Source organism: Trichomycterus rosablanca, chromosome 2 (assembly GCF_030014385.1).
Source record: "Trichomycterus rosablanca isolate fTriRos1 chromosome 2, fTriRos1.hap1, whole genome shotgun sequence".
In the NCBI taxonomy this organism is placed as follows: domain Eukaryota; kingdom Metazoa; phylum Chordata; class Actinopteri; order Siluriformes; family Trichomycteridae; genus Trichomycterus; species Trichomycterus rosablanca.
In genome coordinates this window covers 56,204,501-56,224,859 of record NC_085989.1, presented here as the reverse complement: position 1 = coordinate 56,224,859, position 20,359 = coordinate 56,204,501, and the positions used below count along the sequence as shown (strand labels likewise).

The 20,359-nt window shown below is 42.6% G+C and overlaps 1 pseudogene; it reads left to right on the top strand.

Moving 5' to 3' along the window:
• The first annotated feature begins 272 nt into the window (after nt 1-272).
• On the top strand, nt 273-20,091 carry LOC134302551 (alpha-tectorin-like; annotated as a pseudogene).
• The last annotated feature ends 268 nt before the right edge of the window (nt 20,092-20,359 follow it).

Below are 20,359 nucleotides of genomic sequence, written 5' to 3'. Positions count from 1 at the left end.
TAACTGAAATAAATAAAAAACGGCAATGAAAAGAATAAACGATAACTAACTGGAACTGTATTACGCGTTTACAAAACTAACCAAAACGTACTGAAATTATTTATTATTTCAGATATTTATGAGCCTTGTGAACTGATATGAAATCGATGTTTTCCACTCGAGCATTTTTATGTTAGCTGCCGGCACCGTACGGTACCTCATGCAGCCTTTCCCAAACCGTTCCCTCCTCACTAACACTCCACTACAGAGTGACACTCCACGTGATCGCGCAAATGGAGGCGGAGTGGAGAGGGGGAGTGAGTAGGTAGCGGATTGAGATTGGTCCCTGACGTCACTTCATGTTTACATTCCGTTTCTGCTCACCACGCTAGACTGCAAAATGACCACAGCAAAAGTTAAGTTGATGTTTTTCTCAGCTTGAGCTCCCTGATGTGTGTCTCATGAATTAGTTTATATTATTATTAGGGCTGTCGTTAATAAGGCGGAAATTTTTTAATCGCGATTAAAAAAATTAATCGAGATGAAAATCTGTAATCAAACTATTTTTATTGAGCTGTTTGTGTCACATAAATGTGTGTCTCTGTTGTAATTTGTGTTTCTTAAAAGTGCATGAAGCAGAACGCTGATTAACAGAACAAAATAAACACAGCTGGAGACTGCGTCATTTCTGATATCTTCCCTACACACATGCTCCCTATGCCATGCCCCTATAGTACACTTAACTTTCTTAAAGGGCCAGACACTATTTGTAATTCACATTACATGAGAGGAAAAAATTGTGAGGAATAATAGTTCTTGTGTGAATTACAAGGGCAGGAAAAACTACGGCAGATACAAAAGGTGCACCGGGGCCCATGGCAGAGGGGCCTCCACAAGATGAACTCAACCACTCACTTCACTGCCCCCACACTGGCTGCACTCGCCAGGTCCTTATTATTATATTAAAATATTTTTGTTAAGTAAAATTAAAAGAACTAAAACTGTGCATTACAAATACCAGAGGATATTGGACTTGCAGTGTAACTTCTGAGTGACTTTTAATTCATTCTGATCAGCTATCAGCAGATGCAATTTGTTGAGGCGGCCCCCAATTTTTTTTTTTTGCACTGAGGCCCTTAAGCTCCTAGTTGCATCTAGAGATGGTTCATATTATGAGCACCTGTTTTCAGCTGGGTTATGAACAGGTAAAGATCATCACTTTTACCAGTTAATGTGAACAGACTCATTTTAAATAACTGGCTGAAAGATGGTAACTGTTAACAACTCTATATAGGTTTTGGCTGGCTTTCTAAAAAAAAGTTCACCAGCTACAGCAGGCACCCTAATAATTTACACTGTTGTGTCCTGTACTTGCTGTTATACAAGCACTGTGGTATACACACCCTGTACTGTATATATACTGTATATCATGTAATATATATTATAAATAACAGATACTGTAAAAGTAAAATGTCACCATGTTATTCATTGTTAGGTGGCTGTGACAGTGATTCACGATGCCACGTTTACTTGCTCTGTGTGTGACACTACTGCTCATCGTTAACAGTAAGCTCTAAAATAAATATATATCAATACTTTATATCTAGATATAACAATACGCTTTTTAATCTTTCTTCATTATTAAAGTGAATTTTTATTTCTTTTATAGGTGGACGGGTGGAAGCACAAGTCCCAGGTAATCTGAGGAGTCGAGTTTTTTTTGTCGTGCTTCTGGAAACTTGAGATCAGTTTTTTGAAAAACGTACACGGTTCATTATTCCTACAGTAACACTAATGTTCACTGATCAAAGACATTAAACATTCCCAACCTCTCTCTGCAGGTCTAAATTAGAGAGTGTATTTAAACTGTTCACATGCACAGTAGAGACAAAAGTATTCGGACATCTTTTCTAATTCTTGTGTTTCAGCCACAGCAGTTGCTAACAGGTGTAATAAATCAATTCTATGAAAGAAATCATATGATTCCAACTTTGCATCAGTTAGGAAAGGTCCTGTCCTATTCAAACACGGTCTGGTCCTTTACCTTTCCACACAAAGTGGTTTAAAGAAACTCCAGTGTCCAGTACAGAACGCTGACCTCACCCCACTCAACAGCTTCATCAGTTTAGTCTTTCTTGACCAACATCAGAGCCCATGTATATTTGCTTCTCTCTATCTTCTTTGCCAACTCATTTCTTGCTGGCATCAAAACAGTGCAGAATTGTGGTAGTAGAAGCAGCACTGTGAGTATTTACCCCTGACTGAATAATTCAAACACAGACGTCTTTGTTTAAAAGAAAGTTCATCAATTTAACTTTCTTATAGATTTTTTAAATAGAACTTTTGTATGTGACAGAACTGGTTAAAATCTTTATTTTAGCCTTGGTTAGTTTTCATTTGTCTCTTGTCTCACTGTTCTGCTGCCACACCTGATGTTTGTCCAAGTTTTGACCCTTTGGCTATTATGCCAAAAATATTTGATGTAATTTTTTGCTATGCTCCAGTTTTACTGGCAATAAAACAGCCTCAGTATACGTGCTTGACAGTAGCATTGTTGGGTTTGAATGTGTTAACTTTAATTGTAGTTGTCGTGACCAAACAAATGTATTTATTTACAGAATTTTAGTTTGTTTGTCATCATAATATTTGCAGGACTCGTAATTTTGTCTAATCACCGACTTACACACCACACTGAACATAAACGTCAACCAGAAGTGCATTATAATCATAATGCTGCTTGTCCAGATCTACAGTGGGGCCAAAAATTATTTAGTCAGCCACTGATTGTGCAAGTTCTCTTACTTAGAAAGATGAGAGAGGTCTGTAATTTTCATCATAGGTACACTTCAACTATGAGAGACAAAATGAGAAAAAAAAAAATCCAGGAAATCACATTGTAGGATTTTAAAGAATTTATTTGTACATTATGGTGAAAAATAAGTATTTGGTCAATAACAAAAGTTCAACTCAATACTTTGTAACATAACCTTTGTTGGCAATGACAGAAGTCAAACATTTCCTGTAAGTCTTCACCAGGTTTGCACACACTGTAGCTGGTATTTTGGCCCATTCCTCCATGCAGATCTCCTCTAGAGCAGTGATGTTTTGGGGCTGTCGCTGGGCAACACGGACTTTCAACTCCCTCCACAAATTTTCTCTGGGGTTGAGGTCTGGAGACTGGCTGGGCCACTGCAGGACCTTAAAATGCTTTTTACGGAGCCACTCCTTCGTTGCCCGAGCAGTGTGTTTGGGATTATTTTCATGCTGGAAGACCCAGCCACGTTCCATCTTCAATGCTCTCACTGATGGAAGGAGGTTTTGGCTTAAAATCTCACGATACATGGCCCCGTTCATTCTTCCCTTAACACGGATCAGTCGTCCTGTTCCCTTTGCAGAAAAACAACCCCAAAGCATGATGTTTCCACCCCCATGCTTCACAGTAGGTATGGTGTTCTTGGGATGCAACTCAGCATTCTTCTTCCTCCAAACACGACAAGTTGAATTTTTACCAAAAAGTTCCATTTTGGTTTCATCTGACCACATGATATTCTCCCAATCCTCTTCTGGTTCATCCATTTGCTCTCTGGCAAACTTCAGACGGGCCTGGACATGTACTGGCTTATGCAGGGGGACACGCCTGGCACTGCAGGATTTGAGTCCCTCTCAGCATAGTGTGTTACTGATGGTTGCCTTTGTTACTTTGGTCCCAGCTCTCTGCTGGTCATTCATCAGGTCCCTCCGTGTAGTTCTGGGATTTTTGCTCACCGTTCTCATGATCATTTTGACCCCACGGGATGAGATATTGAGATCGAGGGAGATTATCAGAGAGAGTCAGAGAGGTTTTATTGTCATTTCAGCTACATACAAGTACATATTGAAACGAAACAGCGTTCCTCTAGGATCACGGTGTAACGGTACAAAAAGTGCAAGACAATTCAAAACAGTGTAAATACAACAATAAATACAAAAAATTCTATAATAAATAACTACAAAAGATATTCCTAATTATCCCTAATCTAAACAAGTAATTTTAAGACAGGACTAAAGACAAGTGTTAGTACATGGTGGTGAATAGATGGTACAATGGTTCATGAGGTAGTGACATGTTGTACATTAGCAGCGTAAAATTGGCAATGCAGATAAGGTGCCTAAAAAGTAAATGAGGTGCAAAAATACAGGTAAGGTGCAGAAATTAAAAGAAAACTTGTGCAGTTCCAAGAGGTGTGCAAAAAATGCAAGTAACATAGTCAATACAGTTCAGTGTGTGGCAGCAGGAAATTTCCGGAGGTTATTGACTTGGCACCAGTCCGTTAGATGTTGTACCTCGTCTCTGTACGCTGACTCATCGTTGTTGCTGATAAGTCCCACCACAGTTGTGTCGTCTGCAAACTTAACGATGGAATTCGAGCTGTGCATTGCTGTACAGTCGTGCGTAAGCAGAGTAAACAGCAGTGGACTGAGCACACAGCCTTGGGGAGCGCCGGTGCTCAGTGTGGTGGTGCTGGAGGTGTTCTTACCGATCCGGACGGACTGAGGTCTCTCAGTCAAGAAATCCAGGATCCAGTTGCAGAGAGAGGTGTTCAGGCCCAGCGTGCTCAGCTTTCCAATTAGATGCTGAGGAATGATGGTGTTGAATGCTGAGCTAAAGTCTATGAACAGCATCCTGACATAAGTGTTCTTTCTGTCCAGGTGTGTAGAAGCCAGGTGAAGTGTAGTGGATATGGCGTCGTCCGTTGAGCGGTTAGGACGGTATGCAAACTGTAGTGGGTCCATGGTGGGAGGCAATAGGGTCTTAATATGCCTCATGACTAGTTTCTCGAAGCACTTCGTGATGATAGGCGTGAGTGCTACGGGACGATAGTCATTGAAGCATGACACAGATGACTTCTTTGGCACGGGTACGATGGTGGTCGTCTTGAGGCACGTTGGAACGATGGCGCTGCTCAGGGAGATGTTGAAGATGTCAGAGAATACATCTGCCAGCTGGTCTGCACATCCTTTGAGCACTCGGCCAGGAATGTTGTCTGGTCCAGAAGCTTTCCATGGGTTGACTCTGTGCAGAGTTCTCCTCACGTCCGCTGTGGTGAGACGAAGCACCTGGTCGTCACAAGGTGGGATCATCTTCCTCGCCAACATGTTGTTCTGTGCCTCGAACCGAGCGTAGAAGTCATTCAGTGCATCTGGAAGGGAGGCATCACTGTCACAGACGGGTGGAGTCGTCCTGTAGTTGGTGATGGCCTGGATGCCCTGCCACAAGCGCCATGTGTCACCGCTGTTCTGGAAGTGGCTGTGGATGTTCTGGCTGTGTGCGCGCTTTGCTTCTCGGATTGCCCGGGACAGTCTGGCTCTCGCTGTTCTCAGAGCCGGCTGGTCACCTGCTTTAAAAGCGGAGTCTCGGGCCCTCAGCAGTGCATGCACCTCTGGAGTCATCCACGGCTTCTGGTTGGGTCTGGAAGTGATGGTTCTAGTGGTAGTGACGTCCTCAATGCATTTGCTGATGTAGCAGGTCACTGAAGTCGTGTACTCCTCTAGATCAGTGTAATCGCCGTATGTTGCAGCCTCCCTAAACATGTCCCAGTCAGTGCACTCAAAACAGTCCTGAAGAGCAGAGATGGATCCTTCTGGCCAGGTTTTCACCTGTTTCTGTACAGGTCTGGAGCGCCTGACGAGTGCTCTGTATGCTGGAATTAGCATTACAGAGATGTGGTCTGAGTATCCGAGGTGGGGGCGGGGCGCCGCCCGATACGCACCAGCAATGTTCGTGTAAACATTATCCAGCGTGTTCGCTCCTCTCGTAGCAGGACTGGTTCGCCGAGTAGGCAGAGTTCATGCAGAGTTCGCAGCAGATCATCTTGCAGGTTGGTTTCTGACTGTTTTCTCAATTGTAGCAGTGTCTGGCGGTTGTAAACTAGGTCAAAAGTGGTTTCCATACATTTATAAACAGAACTGTCCTAAACAAACTTACAAACTTTTTCTGAAAACAACAAAAAAACACCGTTTTTCGGCCCCAGAGCGGCCGTTGCGTGTTAACGCTTCGCCATCTTGGATCATCACTTGACTCCAATTACAACCTAAAGATTTAAGGAGCCCTGCAGTACAGTGGGGCCAAAAAGTATTTAGTCAGCCACTGATTGTGCAAGTTCTCCTATGGTCTTGTATGTCTTCCATTTTCTAACAATTGCTCCCACAGTTCATTTATTCACACCAACCTGCTTGCCTATTGTAGATTCACTCTTCCCAGCCTGGTGCAGGTCTACAATTTTCTTCCTGGTGTCCTTTGACAGCTCTTTGGTCTTGACCATGGTTGAGTTTGGAGTCTGTTTGAGGCTGTGGACAGGTGTCTTTTATACAGATAACGAGGTCAAACAGGTAACGAGTGGAGGACAGAAGAGCTTCTTAAAGAAGAAGTTACAGGTCTGTGAGAGCCAGAAATCTTGCTTGTTTGTTATTGACCAAATACTTATTTCCCACCATAATTTACAAATAAAATCTTTAAAAATCCTACAATGTGATTTCCTGGATTTTTTTTTTCTCATTTTGTCTCTCATAGTTGAAGTGTACCTATGATGAAAATTACAGACCTCTCTCATCTTTCTAAGTAGGAGAACTTGCACAATCAGTGGGTGACTAAATACTTTTTGGCCCCACTGTACTCCAGGGCTCCTTAAATCTTTAGGTTGTAATTGGAGTCAAGTGGCAGCTCAGCCTTGGTAGGCAGCAGTTCAATGTGATATGCTGACAACCTTGATAACTGAAGAACATGTTAATCTAAAATGTTGTTGATACTTAATGAACAAATTTGAGTTATAAAACTGAGGTTTTACTCACCGAGTTATTTAGTGATGCTGCCTAAACCTGACAGACTACAGGTGCATGAAGAAAATATTTACAATAGTGAGGTAATGCTAAATGTAATAAATAATCTCTATTATTTCAAGGATTATTATTACTGGTAGTTGTAACATTGTGTTTTCATGTGTTAGGACCAAGTGTAGTCCATTTTAAATTCTTAAGTTTAGCCTAGTTCAGCTGAACCTAAACCAGTTTGATTTTGGGTTTTGGGTCAGTGTCCTGCTGTAACACACTGTGTTTGTCCAAGTGTTTGGGGTAATATATAAAACCCTCAGGCTCATATATGCTTTACCAAAAAATCTAATTTGTATTTTTTTCTTAATTATATCACAAACTTAATGCTTTGGTCCAGTTTTACCAGCCACCATTTGAGGGTATAGATCAAGAGTTATCATACTTATCATAACTGGTATGTTTGGAAGCTCATTATAGTGCAGGATTAGTTTAGTTTAAGGTGCTGAGATGACGACCATGAAAATATACTGGACACATAGTCAAGATTTTTTTTGAGAGATTTTTTAAAAACTTTCCCAGATTTAGTCGATCTCTAAATGATGACTGTCTCTTAAAATGTATTTTAAAAAACAGAGATGGCAGAGTGTCTTAAAATTAAGCAAAAACATAAAATAAAAGTGCATGCTTAGCAGTTACTTCTAGCCTGCTCATGTTATCTGGTTCCTTTTAGGGCACTTCTATCCATTTGGAGCTGGAGACACAGTCAATCCACGGATAGATGATGGAAGTTCACCTGCTATCACTCTTCAACAACCGTTTACATACTTTGGAAAATCCTACAACATCACGTATGTAAGTACATTTGACCTTTTATCCAGGTAGATATTTGAATCAGGTAGGCTAAGATGCGAAGACTATCTAAAGCTTCTAGAACCTCATGAACTATTCTTGACAGTGAGCTACTCTGATTAGATGAAAGCTTCCAAAACATATGAATTGAAATCTGGCTTTAATCTGCAGGTAAACAATAATGGACACCTGAGCTTTATTCTACCGTGGTCCAGCTACAGTCCGTACCAGTTTCCTGGATATGGTGGATTCGACCTCATTGCTCCATTTTGGACAGACCTTGATAATCGTGGAAATGGTGTTGTCTCATATCAGCAGTACACTTCAGGTGACGTTCTCGCTCGATCTACCCAAGACATCAATCAGTACTTCCCAGAGCTAAACTTCAGCGCTACTTGGGTCTTTGTTGCAACATGGAGTAAAGTAGCTTACTACCCAACCAGTGGAACTGTAAGACTTTTTTTTCTAACCTATAATGTGATTTTTAAACTGTTTATTAAAAATGTAGAAAAACAGGTCTTCAATAATGTCTGACATTTTGTCCCTTGATATATTTAGGAAACGTCTTTCCAAGCAGTTTTGATTTCAAACGGTGCTCGATCATTCATCCTGATGAACTATGGTGAGATTGCTCCAACTAACCGAACTGTACAGGTAAACATAATGCTGTAATAATATAATGTTAATGTAATCTGGAGGGAGGAAAAAATCTACAATGTTACTTTGTTTTATTTTATATTTGGTCATTTCTAGGCTGGTTACACCGCAGACAACTCCAGCTACTACTTCTCAATCCCTGGGTCATTTCAGCATAACTACACCATTTTTACATACAGCAGCAATGTGAATGTCTTGGGCAGATGGGCCTTCCATGTGGATCAAGGATCAAGAGGATGCCAATTTAACAGTAATGTCACTTCAGAAGCCATCAAACATCAGCATGTATCACACTGAGATCTAACTGAACTACTTTATCTTATCAGATGACACTGTGCCCCGGAACGTCTCATTCTGGACTGATGCCACCTGCCAGGAAAGATGCACCTGCTCCCGGTCGGGCCTCCAGTGCAGCTCAGAGCCGTGCAGCTTCTCTCAAGCCTGCCGTCCTAATGCTCTTCAGTATAGCTGCCAAAATATCCCACGCCAAACATGCACCATATCTGGTGACCCTCACTACTACACCTTCGATGGTCAAATCATTCACTTTCAAGGAACCTGCACCTACGTCCTCTCTGAGGTTCACTTCCACAAAGTGTTTTCATTACACAACCTCAAATCACAAAAAGTTGGGACAGTATGGAAAATTTAAATAAAATAATAAAAACACAGAGATTCCTACATTTACATCGACTTTTATTTGATGTCAGACAAGATGAAGCTGAGATATTTCATCTTTTATCTGCTCAACTTCATTTAATTTATTAATAAACATCCATTCCTGCATTTCAGGCTTGCAACACATTGCAAAAAAAGTTGGGACATGGGGAAATTTAGGGCTAGTAATAAATTGAAAACACTTCTAATGATTGTAATGATGGTTTGGTACAAAAGCAGCATCCAGGAAAGGCTGAGAGTCTCTGATGAGTAAAGATGATCAGAGGATCCAGTTTGTCCACAAATGTGTGAGAAAATTATTGAAATGTTTAAAAACAATGAACCTCAAAGAAAGATTGGAAGGGATTTGCATGTTCTCCCTCTACAGTGCAGAATATCATTAAACCATTTAAGGAATTAGGAGGAATTTCAGTGTGTAAAGTTTAATCTGAACGCTTGTGATTTTCCATCCCTCAGACGGCGCCGCATCAAGAACCTCCACTCAACACTAGCTGATATAACCACATGGGTGAGGGATTAGTTTAGCAAACCTTTATCAAGCTCTACAATACAGAGTTACTGCACTAATGATACTTAAACTTTACTGTGCAAAAAAGAAGCCTCATGTTAACCATGTCCAGAAGTGGCGTCGACTTCTCTGGGCTCGGAGGCATCTAGGATGGACCATCACACAGTGGAAACGTGTATTGTGGTCAGATGAATCAGCATTCAAGCTCTTTCTAGGTCAGTGCCCTTGGTAAAGGTCATTTACACTCTGTGATGCAGCATTAATACAGAAAAGTACATTGAGATCTTAGAGCAACATGTGCGGCCTTCAATATGTCGTCTTTTTCAGGGACGTCCAGCATTTCCCACCTGCTGCACACATTACAAAGACATGGCTGCAGAAGAAGAGGGTACTGGTACTGGACTGGCCTGCTGCACGTCTTAAGACGTGTTTGCAGGCAGAACAAGACAAAAAAGCTGAAACATTAAATCACTTGGTCTCCTCTGTGCCAAAATGTCTTTTAATGAACATTACAAAGTTGTTAATGCTTTATTGTCCCAACTTTTTTTGGAATGTGTTGCAGTCCTGAAATGCAGGAATGGATGTTTATTAATAAATGAAAGGAAGATAAGCAGATGAAAGATTAAATATCTCAGGTTCATCCTGTCTGACATCAAATCAAAGTCAATATTAGAAACAGTTTCTTTTATTCTTTGCATTTTCCATACTGTCCCAACTTTCTCTGATTTGGGGTTGTGGACTTATTATGGTTTTAAATTTTCCACTTATGAAAAAAGATGATTTGAAATATCTGTCTGTTCAGGCTTGTGGTGTTGGACTGCCGTACTATCGCATTGAAGGAAAGAACGAACATTGGGGCAGCACACATGTGTCATGGACACGCCTGGTCAGAGTATTTGTCTACAATGAAGTACTGGAACTGGTACGAGACCATTCCCATGAGGCCATGGTTAGTATCCCTTCACTTCTTTAGTGAATGTGATCTGTTTTGGATCCTTCTGATTCATGAATCTGTAATATTTCATATTCGTTTATCTCTTCTCAGGTGAACGGGACCTTCACAGCAACACCATTCAGCCTCCACGGTGGCGCCATTCAAGTCTATCATTCTGGTTTCTCTGTGGTTATCAGTACAGATTTCGGCCTGGTTGTTACATATAACGCCAATTACTATGTGACCATCAGTGTGCCTTATGATTACCAAAATGGCACATGTGGCCTGTGTGGCAACTTCAACTACCGCTCAGAAGATGACTTCCGCACACCTTCAGGAGAGATCTTGAACTCAGATGTGGAGTTTGCAAACTCCTGGAAGGTAAATGGGGACACAGATGAAACCTGCCAGTCTCCACAGTGCTCGGGTCTGGATTGTGTCTGTACCATAGATCAGAGAAACCTTTATAGTAATGCAGACAGTTGTGGCATCCTGGTGGATACTAGTGGTCCATTTACCAACTGTCACTCAGTGCTGTCACCCCGGATCTTCATGGAGAACTGTGTCTATGATCTGTGTGTGACTGGCAGACACCAGCCAACCTTGTGCCAGGCATTCAATGTGTATGCAGCCCAATGTCAGCAGCATGGCATACAGCTTGGTCACTGGAGGAGAGAAGGTTTCTGTGGTAAGCATCATACCTGCTTCTCTTTTCTGTTACAACTATGCATTCTTCAAGCAGAAACCCTTACCATACATTCTCCTACCATTACTCTCCAGAAATCCCATGTCCAGCAAACAGTCACTTTGAGTCCAATGGAACAAGCTGCCCAGCAACCTGCAGTGACCCTTCTGCACCTGTCAACTGCCCCCTGCAAAATCAGGAGAGCTGCATCTGTGATCTAGGATATGTTCTCAGTGCTGGAGAGTGTGTTCTACAAAGCAGCTGTGGCTGCACATTTGAAGGTCTCTACTATGCTGATGGTCAGTCAGTGGTTTTAGACGAGGACTGTGGCAGACAATGCACTTGCAGCAACATGGTAATGAGCTGCCAACCCTACCAGTGTGGTCCACAGGAAATGTGTGGTCTCCATAATGGTGTAAGAGGCTGCAGACCTATCGGTTATTCCACCTGTTTGGTTGAAGGACTAGGCACATACCACACCTTTGATGGACGAATGTTCAGTTATCCAGGAGCCTGTGAACTCATCCTGGCAAGAGTAATGGGACCAGTGTCACAACCTCACTTTGTAGTGACAGTGCAGAAGGTGCCCACGGTCTCTCAGGACTTTTCTAGGGTGCTGAGGTTCGAGGTGCAAGGATCTCAGGTCTCTGTAGAGATGAAAGAAAGAGGAAAGGCACAGGTAGGCTTGTCCATGTTTAAATTATATTAAACTACAGTGGGGCCAAAAAGTTTTTAGTCAGAAAAAAAAAATCCAGGAAATCACATTATAGGATTTATTTGTAAATTATGGTGGAAAATAAGTATTTGGTCAATAATAAACAAGCAAGATTTCTGGCTCTCACAGACCTGTAACTTCTTCTTTAAGAAGCTTAACTTCTGTCCTCCACTCGTTACCTTTATTAATGACACCTGTTTGACATCTTTATCTGTATAAAAGACACCTGTCCACAGCCTCAAACAGTCAACCATGGCCAAGACCAAAGGGCTGTCGAAGGACACCAGGAAGAAAACTGTAGACCTGCACCAGGCTGCGAAGAGTGAATCTACAATAGGCAAGCAGGTTGGTGTGAATAAATCAACTGTGGGAGCAATTGTAAGAAAATGGAAGACATACAAGACTATTGATAATCTCCCTCGATCCCGTGGGATCAAAATGATCATGAGAACGGTGAGCAAAAATCCCAGAACTACACGGAGGGACCTGATGAATGACCTGCAGAGAGCTGGGACAAAAGTAACAAAGGGACCATCAGCAACACACTACGCCGAGAGGGACTCAAATCCTGCAGTGCCAGGCGTGTCCCCCTGCTTAAGCCAGTACATGTCCAGGCCCATCTGAAGCTTGCCAGAGAGCATATGGATGATCCAGAACACGATTGGGAGAATATCATGTGGTCAGATGAAACCAAAATGGAACTTTTTGGGTTAAAACTCAACTCGTCGTGTTTGGAGGAAGAAGAATGCTGACCTACTGTGAAGTATGGGGGTGGAAACATCATGCTTTGGGGCTGTTTTTCTGCAAAGGGGACAGAACGACTGATCCGTGTTAAGGGAAGAATGAACAGGGCCATGTATCGTGAGATTTTAAGCCAAAACCTCCTTCCATCAGTGAGAGCATTGAAGATGGAACGTGGCTGGGTCTTCCAGCATGACAATGATCCCAAACACACCGCTTGGGCAACGAAGGAGTGGCTCTGTAAAAATCATTTCAAGGTCCTGGAGTGGCCTAGCCAGTCTCCAGACCTCAACCCCATAAAAAATTTGTGGAGGGAGTTGAAAGTCCATGTTTCCCAGCAATAGCCCCAAAACATCACTGCTCTAGAGGAGATCTGCATGGAGGAATGGGCCAAAATACCAGCTACAGTGTGTGCAAACCTGGTGAAGACTTACAGGAAATGTTTGACTTTTGTCATTGTCAACAAAGGTTATGTTACAAAGTATTGATACAAAGTATTGGGCCAGTGATAGCTCAGTGGTTAAGGTACTGGACTAGTAAACAGAAGGTTGCCGGTTCAAGCCCTGCCACCACCAAGTTGCCACTGTTGGGTCCTTGAGCAAGGCCCTTAACCCTCAATTGTTCATCGTGTTCCGCTCATTGTGTAAGTCGCTTTGGATAAAAGTGTCTGCTAAATGCTGAAAATGTAAATGTCAAATAATTTGGTAATCTGGTGCTCTCATGTTTGGCGGATTTGCTGACATGCTAAATGCTGAAAATGTATTGAGTTGAACTTTTGTTATTGACCAAATACTTATTTTCCGCCATAATTTACAAATAAATTCTTTAAAAATCCTACAATGTGATTTCCTGGATTTTTTTTTTTTCTCTCATAGTTGAAATGTACCTATGATGAAAATTACAGGCCTCTCATCTTTCTAAGTGGGAGAACTTGCACAATCAGCGGCTGACTAAATACTTTTTGGGCCCACTGTATATGTTTATTTAGGCATACTGAAAAGTAACTCATATCTTGATAATATTCATTGTGACCTTTAGGTTGATGGTCAGGAGGTTGCACTACCATTCAGTGTTGGCTCAGGCCAAATCCTCATCTACCACAGCAGTGTGAAGGGTGTCATTATCGAAACATCATTTGGGGTGACCGTGAGAGCTGACTGGCCACACCTAATCCGAATCACTGCACCCACCACCTATACTGGGATTCTTGGTGGTCTTTGTGGGAATCTCAATGGAAACCCTGAAGACGAGTTCTACAGCCCAGTTGGAGAATTTCTGAATGATACACAACAGTTTGGGGATAGCTGGCGGGATGGGTCACTTTCAGCCAACTGTGTGGAGTCCAATAACTGGGAGCCGGGGTATTATCAGAATAGCAGTCAGTTCGACCAGCACTGCAGCATCTTGGACCGATGGACCCTTTGCTCAGTGTCACAGCAATCTGGAGCCACAGGACTGGATTGAGGAGTGCACCCATTATTTGGAACAGACAGGGGGAGCTCGAGAGGCCCTGTGTGAAGCCTTGAGGGGTTATGCTGTACTTTGCCAGCAAAGCGGTATCAGTGTGGGAGAATGGAGAAACCTCACTAACTGTGGTGAGTACTACAAGCTTTAGCTCAGACACATTTGTTCATGACTTTATTTTGGTGTAGATAATTCACTAATGATCTTTTATTCCTCTATTAAAGAATTCCCCTGCCCTGCAAATAGCCACTATGAGGTGTGTGGTACATCCTGCCCTGCAACTTGCCCCAGTATATCTTTCACTTTTCTGTGCACCCAACATTGCCAGGAAGGATGCCAGTGTGATGATGGTCTACTGCTTAGTGGAGACCAGTGTGTTCCTCCAGTGGGCTGTGGCTGCCTTCACGAAGGTCGCTACAGGCAAGGTGGAGAGCGCTTCTGGTCGGGAGAACAGTGCCAGTCCTTCTGCGAGTGTAGTGGTACCACAGGTTACGTCACCTGTAGCCCATCGTCTTGCAATAAGTATGAAACATGCAGCATCGTTGACGGAGAATATGGCTGCCATCCTCGACCCTATGCCACATGCTATGCTTCAGGGGACCCCCACTACACCTCTTTTGATGGACTAAGGTTCGACTTCCAAGGCACATGCAGATACACGCTGGCGAGTGTATGTAATGATACTCAGGGGCTACAGTATTTTAAAGTCATCGGACGAAATCAACCATGGTTTGGTTTCCCAGTGTCAATCACTGTTGAGGTTTCTGTCAATGTTTCAGGCCATCTGGTGATCCTTTCACAGAATGCGCACGGGACAGCTAAGGTAAGTAAAACATGATTGACTCATAACGTACAACATGACATTTACAATAGGCTGCTAAAATATTAATTTCCTTTTCACTAGATTGACGGTATCACCAGGAACCTTCCTGTCCTGCTAGATTTTGGGAGGGTGTCTGTTTACTCCAGTGGACCGTACACGTATGTTACAACTGACTTTGGACTCAGTGTGAGTTATGATGGCTCCTACATGGCAACCGTCACTGTACCAGGAAATTACAGTGGAGCTACATGTGGCCTGTGTGGTAACTTCAATAATGATCGAAATGATGATTTCCTTACTCCTTCTGGAGAGCTGGCTTCCTCAGCTACAGAGTTTGGAGCCAGTTGGAATGTTGTGAATGACACAACATGCCACCATGGAGGAGAAGATCCTACACCTTGTTCAGACCAAGCTAGGGCAGAGACTTTGTGTGGCATCCTTAGAGACACTGGGGGTCCACTGAGCTCCTGTCATGCCTATGTGGATCCTCAGGGCCACTTTGATAATTGTGTCTTTGATGTCTGTATCTCTGACTTCAGTAATGATGTACTGTGTCGTTCCATTGAAACCTACATTAGTACCTGCCAATCTGCCAATGTTGTGATTTTGCCCTGGAGGGAGAACACCATCTGTCGTAAGTAACCTGGAATGAAACTGGATACAGTTACAACCATATAAACAAACATGTACCCCCTGTAAAGCGTACAGTACAAACTAATATATTCTACCTTTCTTGTGTGTTTGAATTTTTTTTAGCTAAAATCTGTTCCAACAGCAGCCACTACGAACTGTGTGGTACAGACTGTGGGCATACCTGTGCCAGCAGTGTCGATGCCATATGTGACAGGACCTGTACAGAGGGTTGCTTCTGTAATGAAGGCTTTGTGAGAAGTGGAGGCCTCTGTGTACCAGTGGAGCAGTGTGGTTGCTTGTATGATGGATTCTATTTTCATGTGAGTTTTCAATGCATTTAGGACATTTTTTCAAACCAAGTCCAATGACATACTTTTAGTAACCCATTATCATTTGGCCTTGCAGATTGGTGAGAAGTTCTGGACACAAGAATGCTCCCAGCATTGTGAATGCTTTGCCTCCAATGACCTGCGCTGCATCTCCACCTCTTGCAGCCCCACCCAGGAATGTGCGATCCGGAATGGCAGACTTGGTTGCTTTAGCCAAATGTCCTCCTGCATGGTCACGAGCGATCCCCATTACTACACCTATGATGGAGCTGTAGCACACTTTCAGGTAAGAAACGTATAGTTTAATGTAAATGTGGTGTACACAGTGATACTTCACCAGATCCAAAAACGACCAGGGTTTTTAAAGAGCCCAAGATGGCCACTGATTGGGATCAGGTGAGACACCAGCCAGCTTTTACTCAGGGTAGGGTGCCCTCTGCTGGCGAGGAGAGAAACCGGCAGCCTCAGATGTGACGGATGCATACTAGCTAAATTATTTACTACTTTACTCTCCTTGAAATGTTTCAAATGCTTCAAATCTGATTCTCCAGGGCACGTGTTCATATGAGATCTCTCAGACCTGTGGGTATGTGGCTGACAATGGCCTACAATTCCGTGTGGTGGCGACCAACATGCACCGTGGAAGCACCGTTGTGTCCTTCGTATCTGCAGTGGATGTGTGGCTGAACTATCTAGGAGAGCAGAAACAGATTACCATCGGACTGAACCGCAACGTGAAGGTACTAACAATCTAATCTAAGATTTAGGAAGTTTATATTTAATTCCTGTTTTTTTTTTTTACTACAGTTTTTTTTTTTTTTTTTGCAGGTTAATGGGAATCACACAGACTCACTTCCTGCTCAGCTTGGCCATATTGCAGAGATCTACCAAGAGCAGAACTTTGTGGTCGTGAATGCATCGAGTGAGCTCATTGTCTACTTCGATGGCAGAATGACACTCATGGTAAAACTGGGCCCCAGCTACCGTGGATCAGTCTGTGGAATGTGTGGCAACAATAATCGGGATCCTGCAGATGACAAGATCATGCCAAATGGAACATTTGCACCCAACGATAACGACTTCGGCAACAGCTGGAGATCAAACACCAGCAGCCCAGGGTAATTATAATAAAGAAATCACAAATATCTGGGATATCTGTCTGTCCGTCTGTCTGTGTATCTATATATTCATGCTGTGTTCTGTCTAGATGTGGTGCCAATGACCAGACCCATGATTCTGAAGACTGCCCCTTCAGACAAGAGTATTCTGATCTCTGTAGCATCATCACCAACACCAGTGGACCCTTCCAGCAGTGCCATCAGTACATCAACCCTGAAACCTACTACTCTTCATGTGTGTATGACCTGTGTGCTTACTCGGGCAGAGACATGCTCTGTCCATCAGTGGAGGCCTATGAGATCGCTTGCACCATGATGGAACTCCAGATACCAGATTGGCGCACTGAGCTATCATGCCGTGAGTACTCTCTATTTATTCTTATGGCTCCAAATTATGTCTAACAGTATTTTTGTATATTTTAACATTTGGCTACTCAATTTAGCGACGGTGGACCCCTGTGAGGAGCTGCACTGCACTGAGAATGAATGGTGTGGGGAGAGAAATGGCGCCTTTGGCTGCTTCTGTAATGAGAACAGTCCTAAACCAAACCCAGAGACCTATGGTACATTTTGGGACACTTTGATCAATTCAGACAAAAAATACTCCAGTTATTTGCTTTGAACTTATTTCCCCCCCTTAAACATTTGCTCTTTTTTTTTCTCTCCAGACTATTTGTCGATTTGTGAGAGCAGTACTGGCACCGTGTCTCTGTCCCACTGTCAGCTATTTGAAGCTGGTTTTATGGCAAACAACCTTCACCTGAGTGACCCCAGCTGCATGGGAACGATCCAAGATGGCAGACTGGTGTTCCATTTTGATCATGATGACCACATGTGTGGCACAAATTTCACGGTATGATTTTAACCTACACAAGTCATGGACTTAAAAAACCTGAAAATGTTTTTACTCTATATGTGGGGTCAACCTTTTCACTGATCGATATCTCCAGGCCAATGGCACCCACTTCATCTATGAGAACGTTATCCGAGGGGAAATGAACTCAACAACAACCACCGTTATCAGAAACAAAGTACTGGAGCTGCGTTTCGCCTGCATCTACCAGCTCAGTCAGACCATCACCATGGGGACAGAGTTGAATCCCATCCTGAGGTACAGATAAATTACAGTTTCATTTATTTAGAAATCTATAGAAAATAAACCAAACACCCTTTCTAATCATGGGTCTCAGGGGGTTCGGCCACACCCTTGCTTACAGGTGCTTTTATTATTGATGATCTGCCAGTGTATAAATGTACATTTATAACACAAGTCCTATATGTAGAACCAGCCCTGGTGAACTGGTGCTCCAGTCAAGCAATGTTCTTGCCTTTTTTCTAGCTTAATAGTTTCCAGTGAGTAGCATCATACAGTACAACATTATGATGTCACATAAAGTATGAAGCCACTAAAGGTCCAGAGATCTGGGGTAAACGAAATTCAAGTCAGTGATTGAAATAAATTAGAACAGAAGGACCACCAACACCACCTATCACCTACATCACTACATTTTCCACACTGCACTTCATACACATCCCTTATCTGAAAACAAATGGCTAATAAAGAGTTAAAACATTGCTAGTGGTCAAATTATTACAGAATATTGACTTATCATTGACTAATGAGTATGTGGTTTACCATTTACAAAGCATTGTGCGGAAGACTCTTCCAGCCGGAGAGGGCATGTACCAGGTCAGGATGATACCTTACCAGGACGCGGCTTTCTCCCACCCCTACAACGGCAGTGTGGACATAGAGGTGGACCATCGGATCTACATTGAGGTCTATGTTCAGGGGGTGGACAGTAGGCAGATAGCCACGGTGATGGATTCATGCTGGGCCACTCCTACGAATAATGTGAATGATACCGTCCGCTGGGAGCTCATCACTAACAAGTAAATAACTGTTCCTAAACCCTGTACATGCAAACACACATTTTAAAATGTTGGGACAGTAGTTCTAAATGTTAATCACAACAGACTGGTATTATTTGTATATGAATATAATAATATATATAAAGGATACAAAATCAACCAGAACAATGTTTAATAATGGTCAAGAAATGAGGACACCAAGCGCTCAAATTCTTGCTTGTTATCACACTTCACTATTTTTATTTGTATTTAAGCTACTGTCCAAACATTTTTTCTTTTAATTTGTACAAATCATTGAGAGCAAAAAATGATATTGCCCACCAGAAATGAGTAAACGATGGAGAAATATCAGAGCTGGACAGAGATATTCACTAATAATCTTTGATTTTTCACTTCAACAAGTGTAGTTTACTCTGATACCTGCTCTTTATGTCCAGAGGGACCCTGCACATACAACTGTACCATGCATTACTGTGAACCTTAAACGTTTAACCTATATTTCAGGTGTCCCAATCCAGAGGATAACACAGTAGAAATGATTGAGAACGGCGTCTCCACAACAGGACGTTTCTCTTTCAGGATGTTCGCCTTCTACAGCAACCACAGCAAGGTTTTCCTCCACTGCCGTGTTCATCTTTGTCTTAGGCAGGACAACTGTGAAGTGGTAAGTTCAAACAACATCTAACCAAACATTTTAAATGATGTCTTGATGATTTTGAGAATTTTAGAATAATTTTCATTGTTACGCACTGGAACTTTATCCCACCTCTAACTATGATTTATGCAAATGAGCCCATTGTGTAGGAGATTACCTTACTGTAATAGAGTTTACCTTCTGATCCAAAGCTAATCTTCAAGTGTTTCCAACATAAGGCTTAGTAATATGCAAGAGTGTTCATAATTTGACGCTAAGTTTCGGGACTCACATAGGAATCCTACCAACTGCCCTAGTTGTGGCAGTCAGAGTGATAATGCTATTCCCCAACTCTGAGCTAGGCAGTGCTATTAGATTTAGGACACGTCACAGTCCCCGTTTTGGATCCCAGCCAGCACAAGCAGAAATCTTGATTCAGTCTGGTTAAAAAAGATGACACGGTCTATATATTGTATACGACTTGAAGCTGTAGGATCACAGCAAGATTCTTCATCATGTGTCAAGTGAGGTCCGGGAACTAACAAATCTAATATCTGCAGCAATGCAACTCCAGACATCATCTCCCTCACCACAGAGCTGGTAGATCGGTGGACGCCCATGACATCGCCTCCATCTCCATGGGGCCTTTTATCCGTGCCTCCTGAAGTACAGGTTAGTACACGTTTTACATTTGATGCTTGTCTTCCTTTAGTTATAAAGGGTGGTTGAAAACAAGCCAGGCTTATGCCACAAAGGTGTACAAAACAGGGTTTGACAAGAGCTCAGGCGGGCGCTGGTCTATACACCACTTTGGAAAGATATATCCTCTGCTGATGCAGGGTTAGGACAGTTGGATATTATGTACCCATCATACCTTTAGAGGGTTTTCCTCTCGTAAAGCTCAGCAGGGGGCTGAGAATAACAGTACCATGT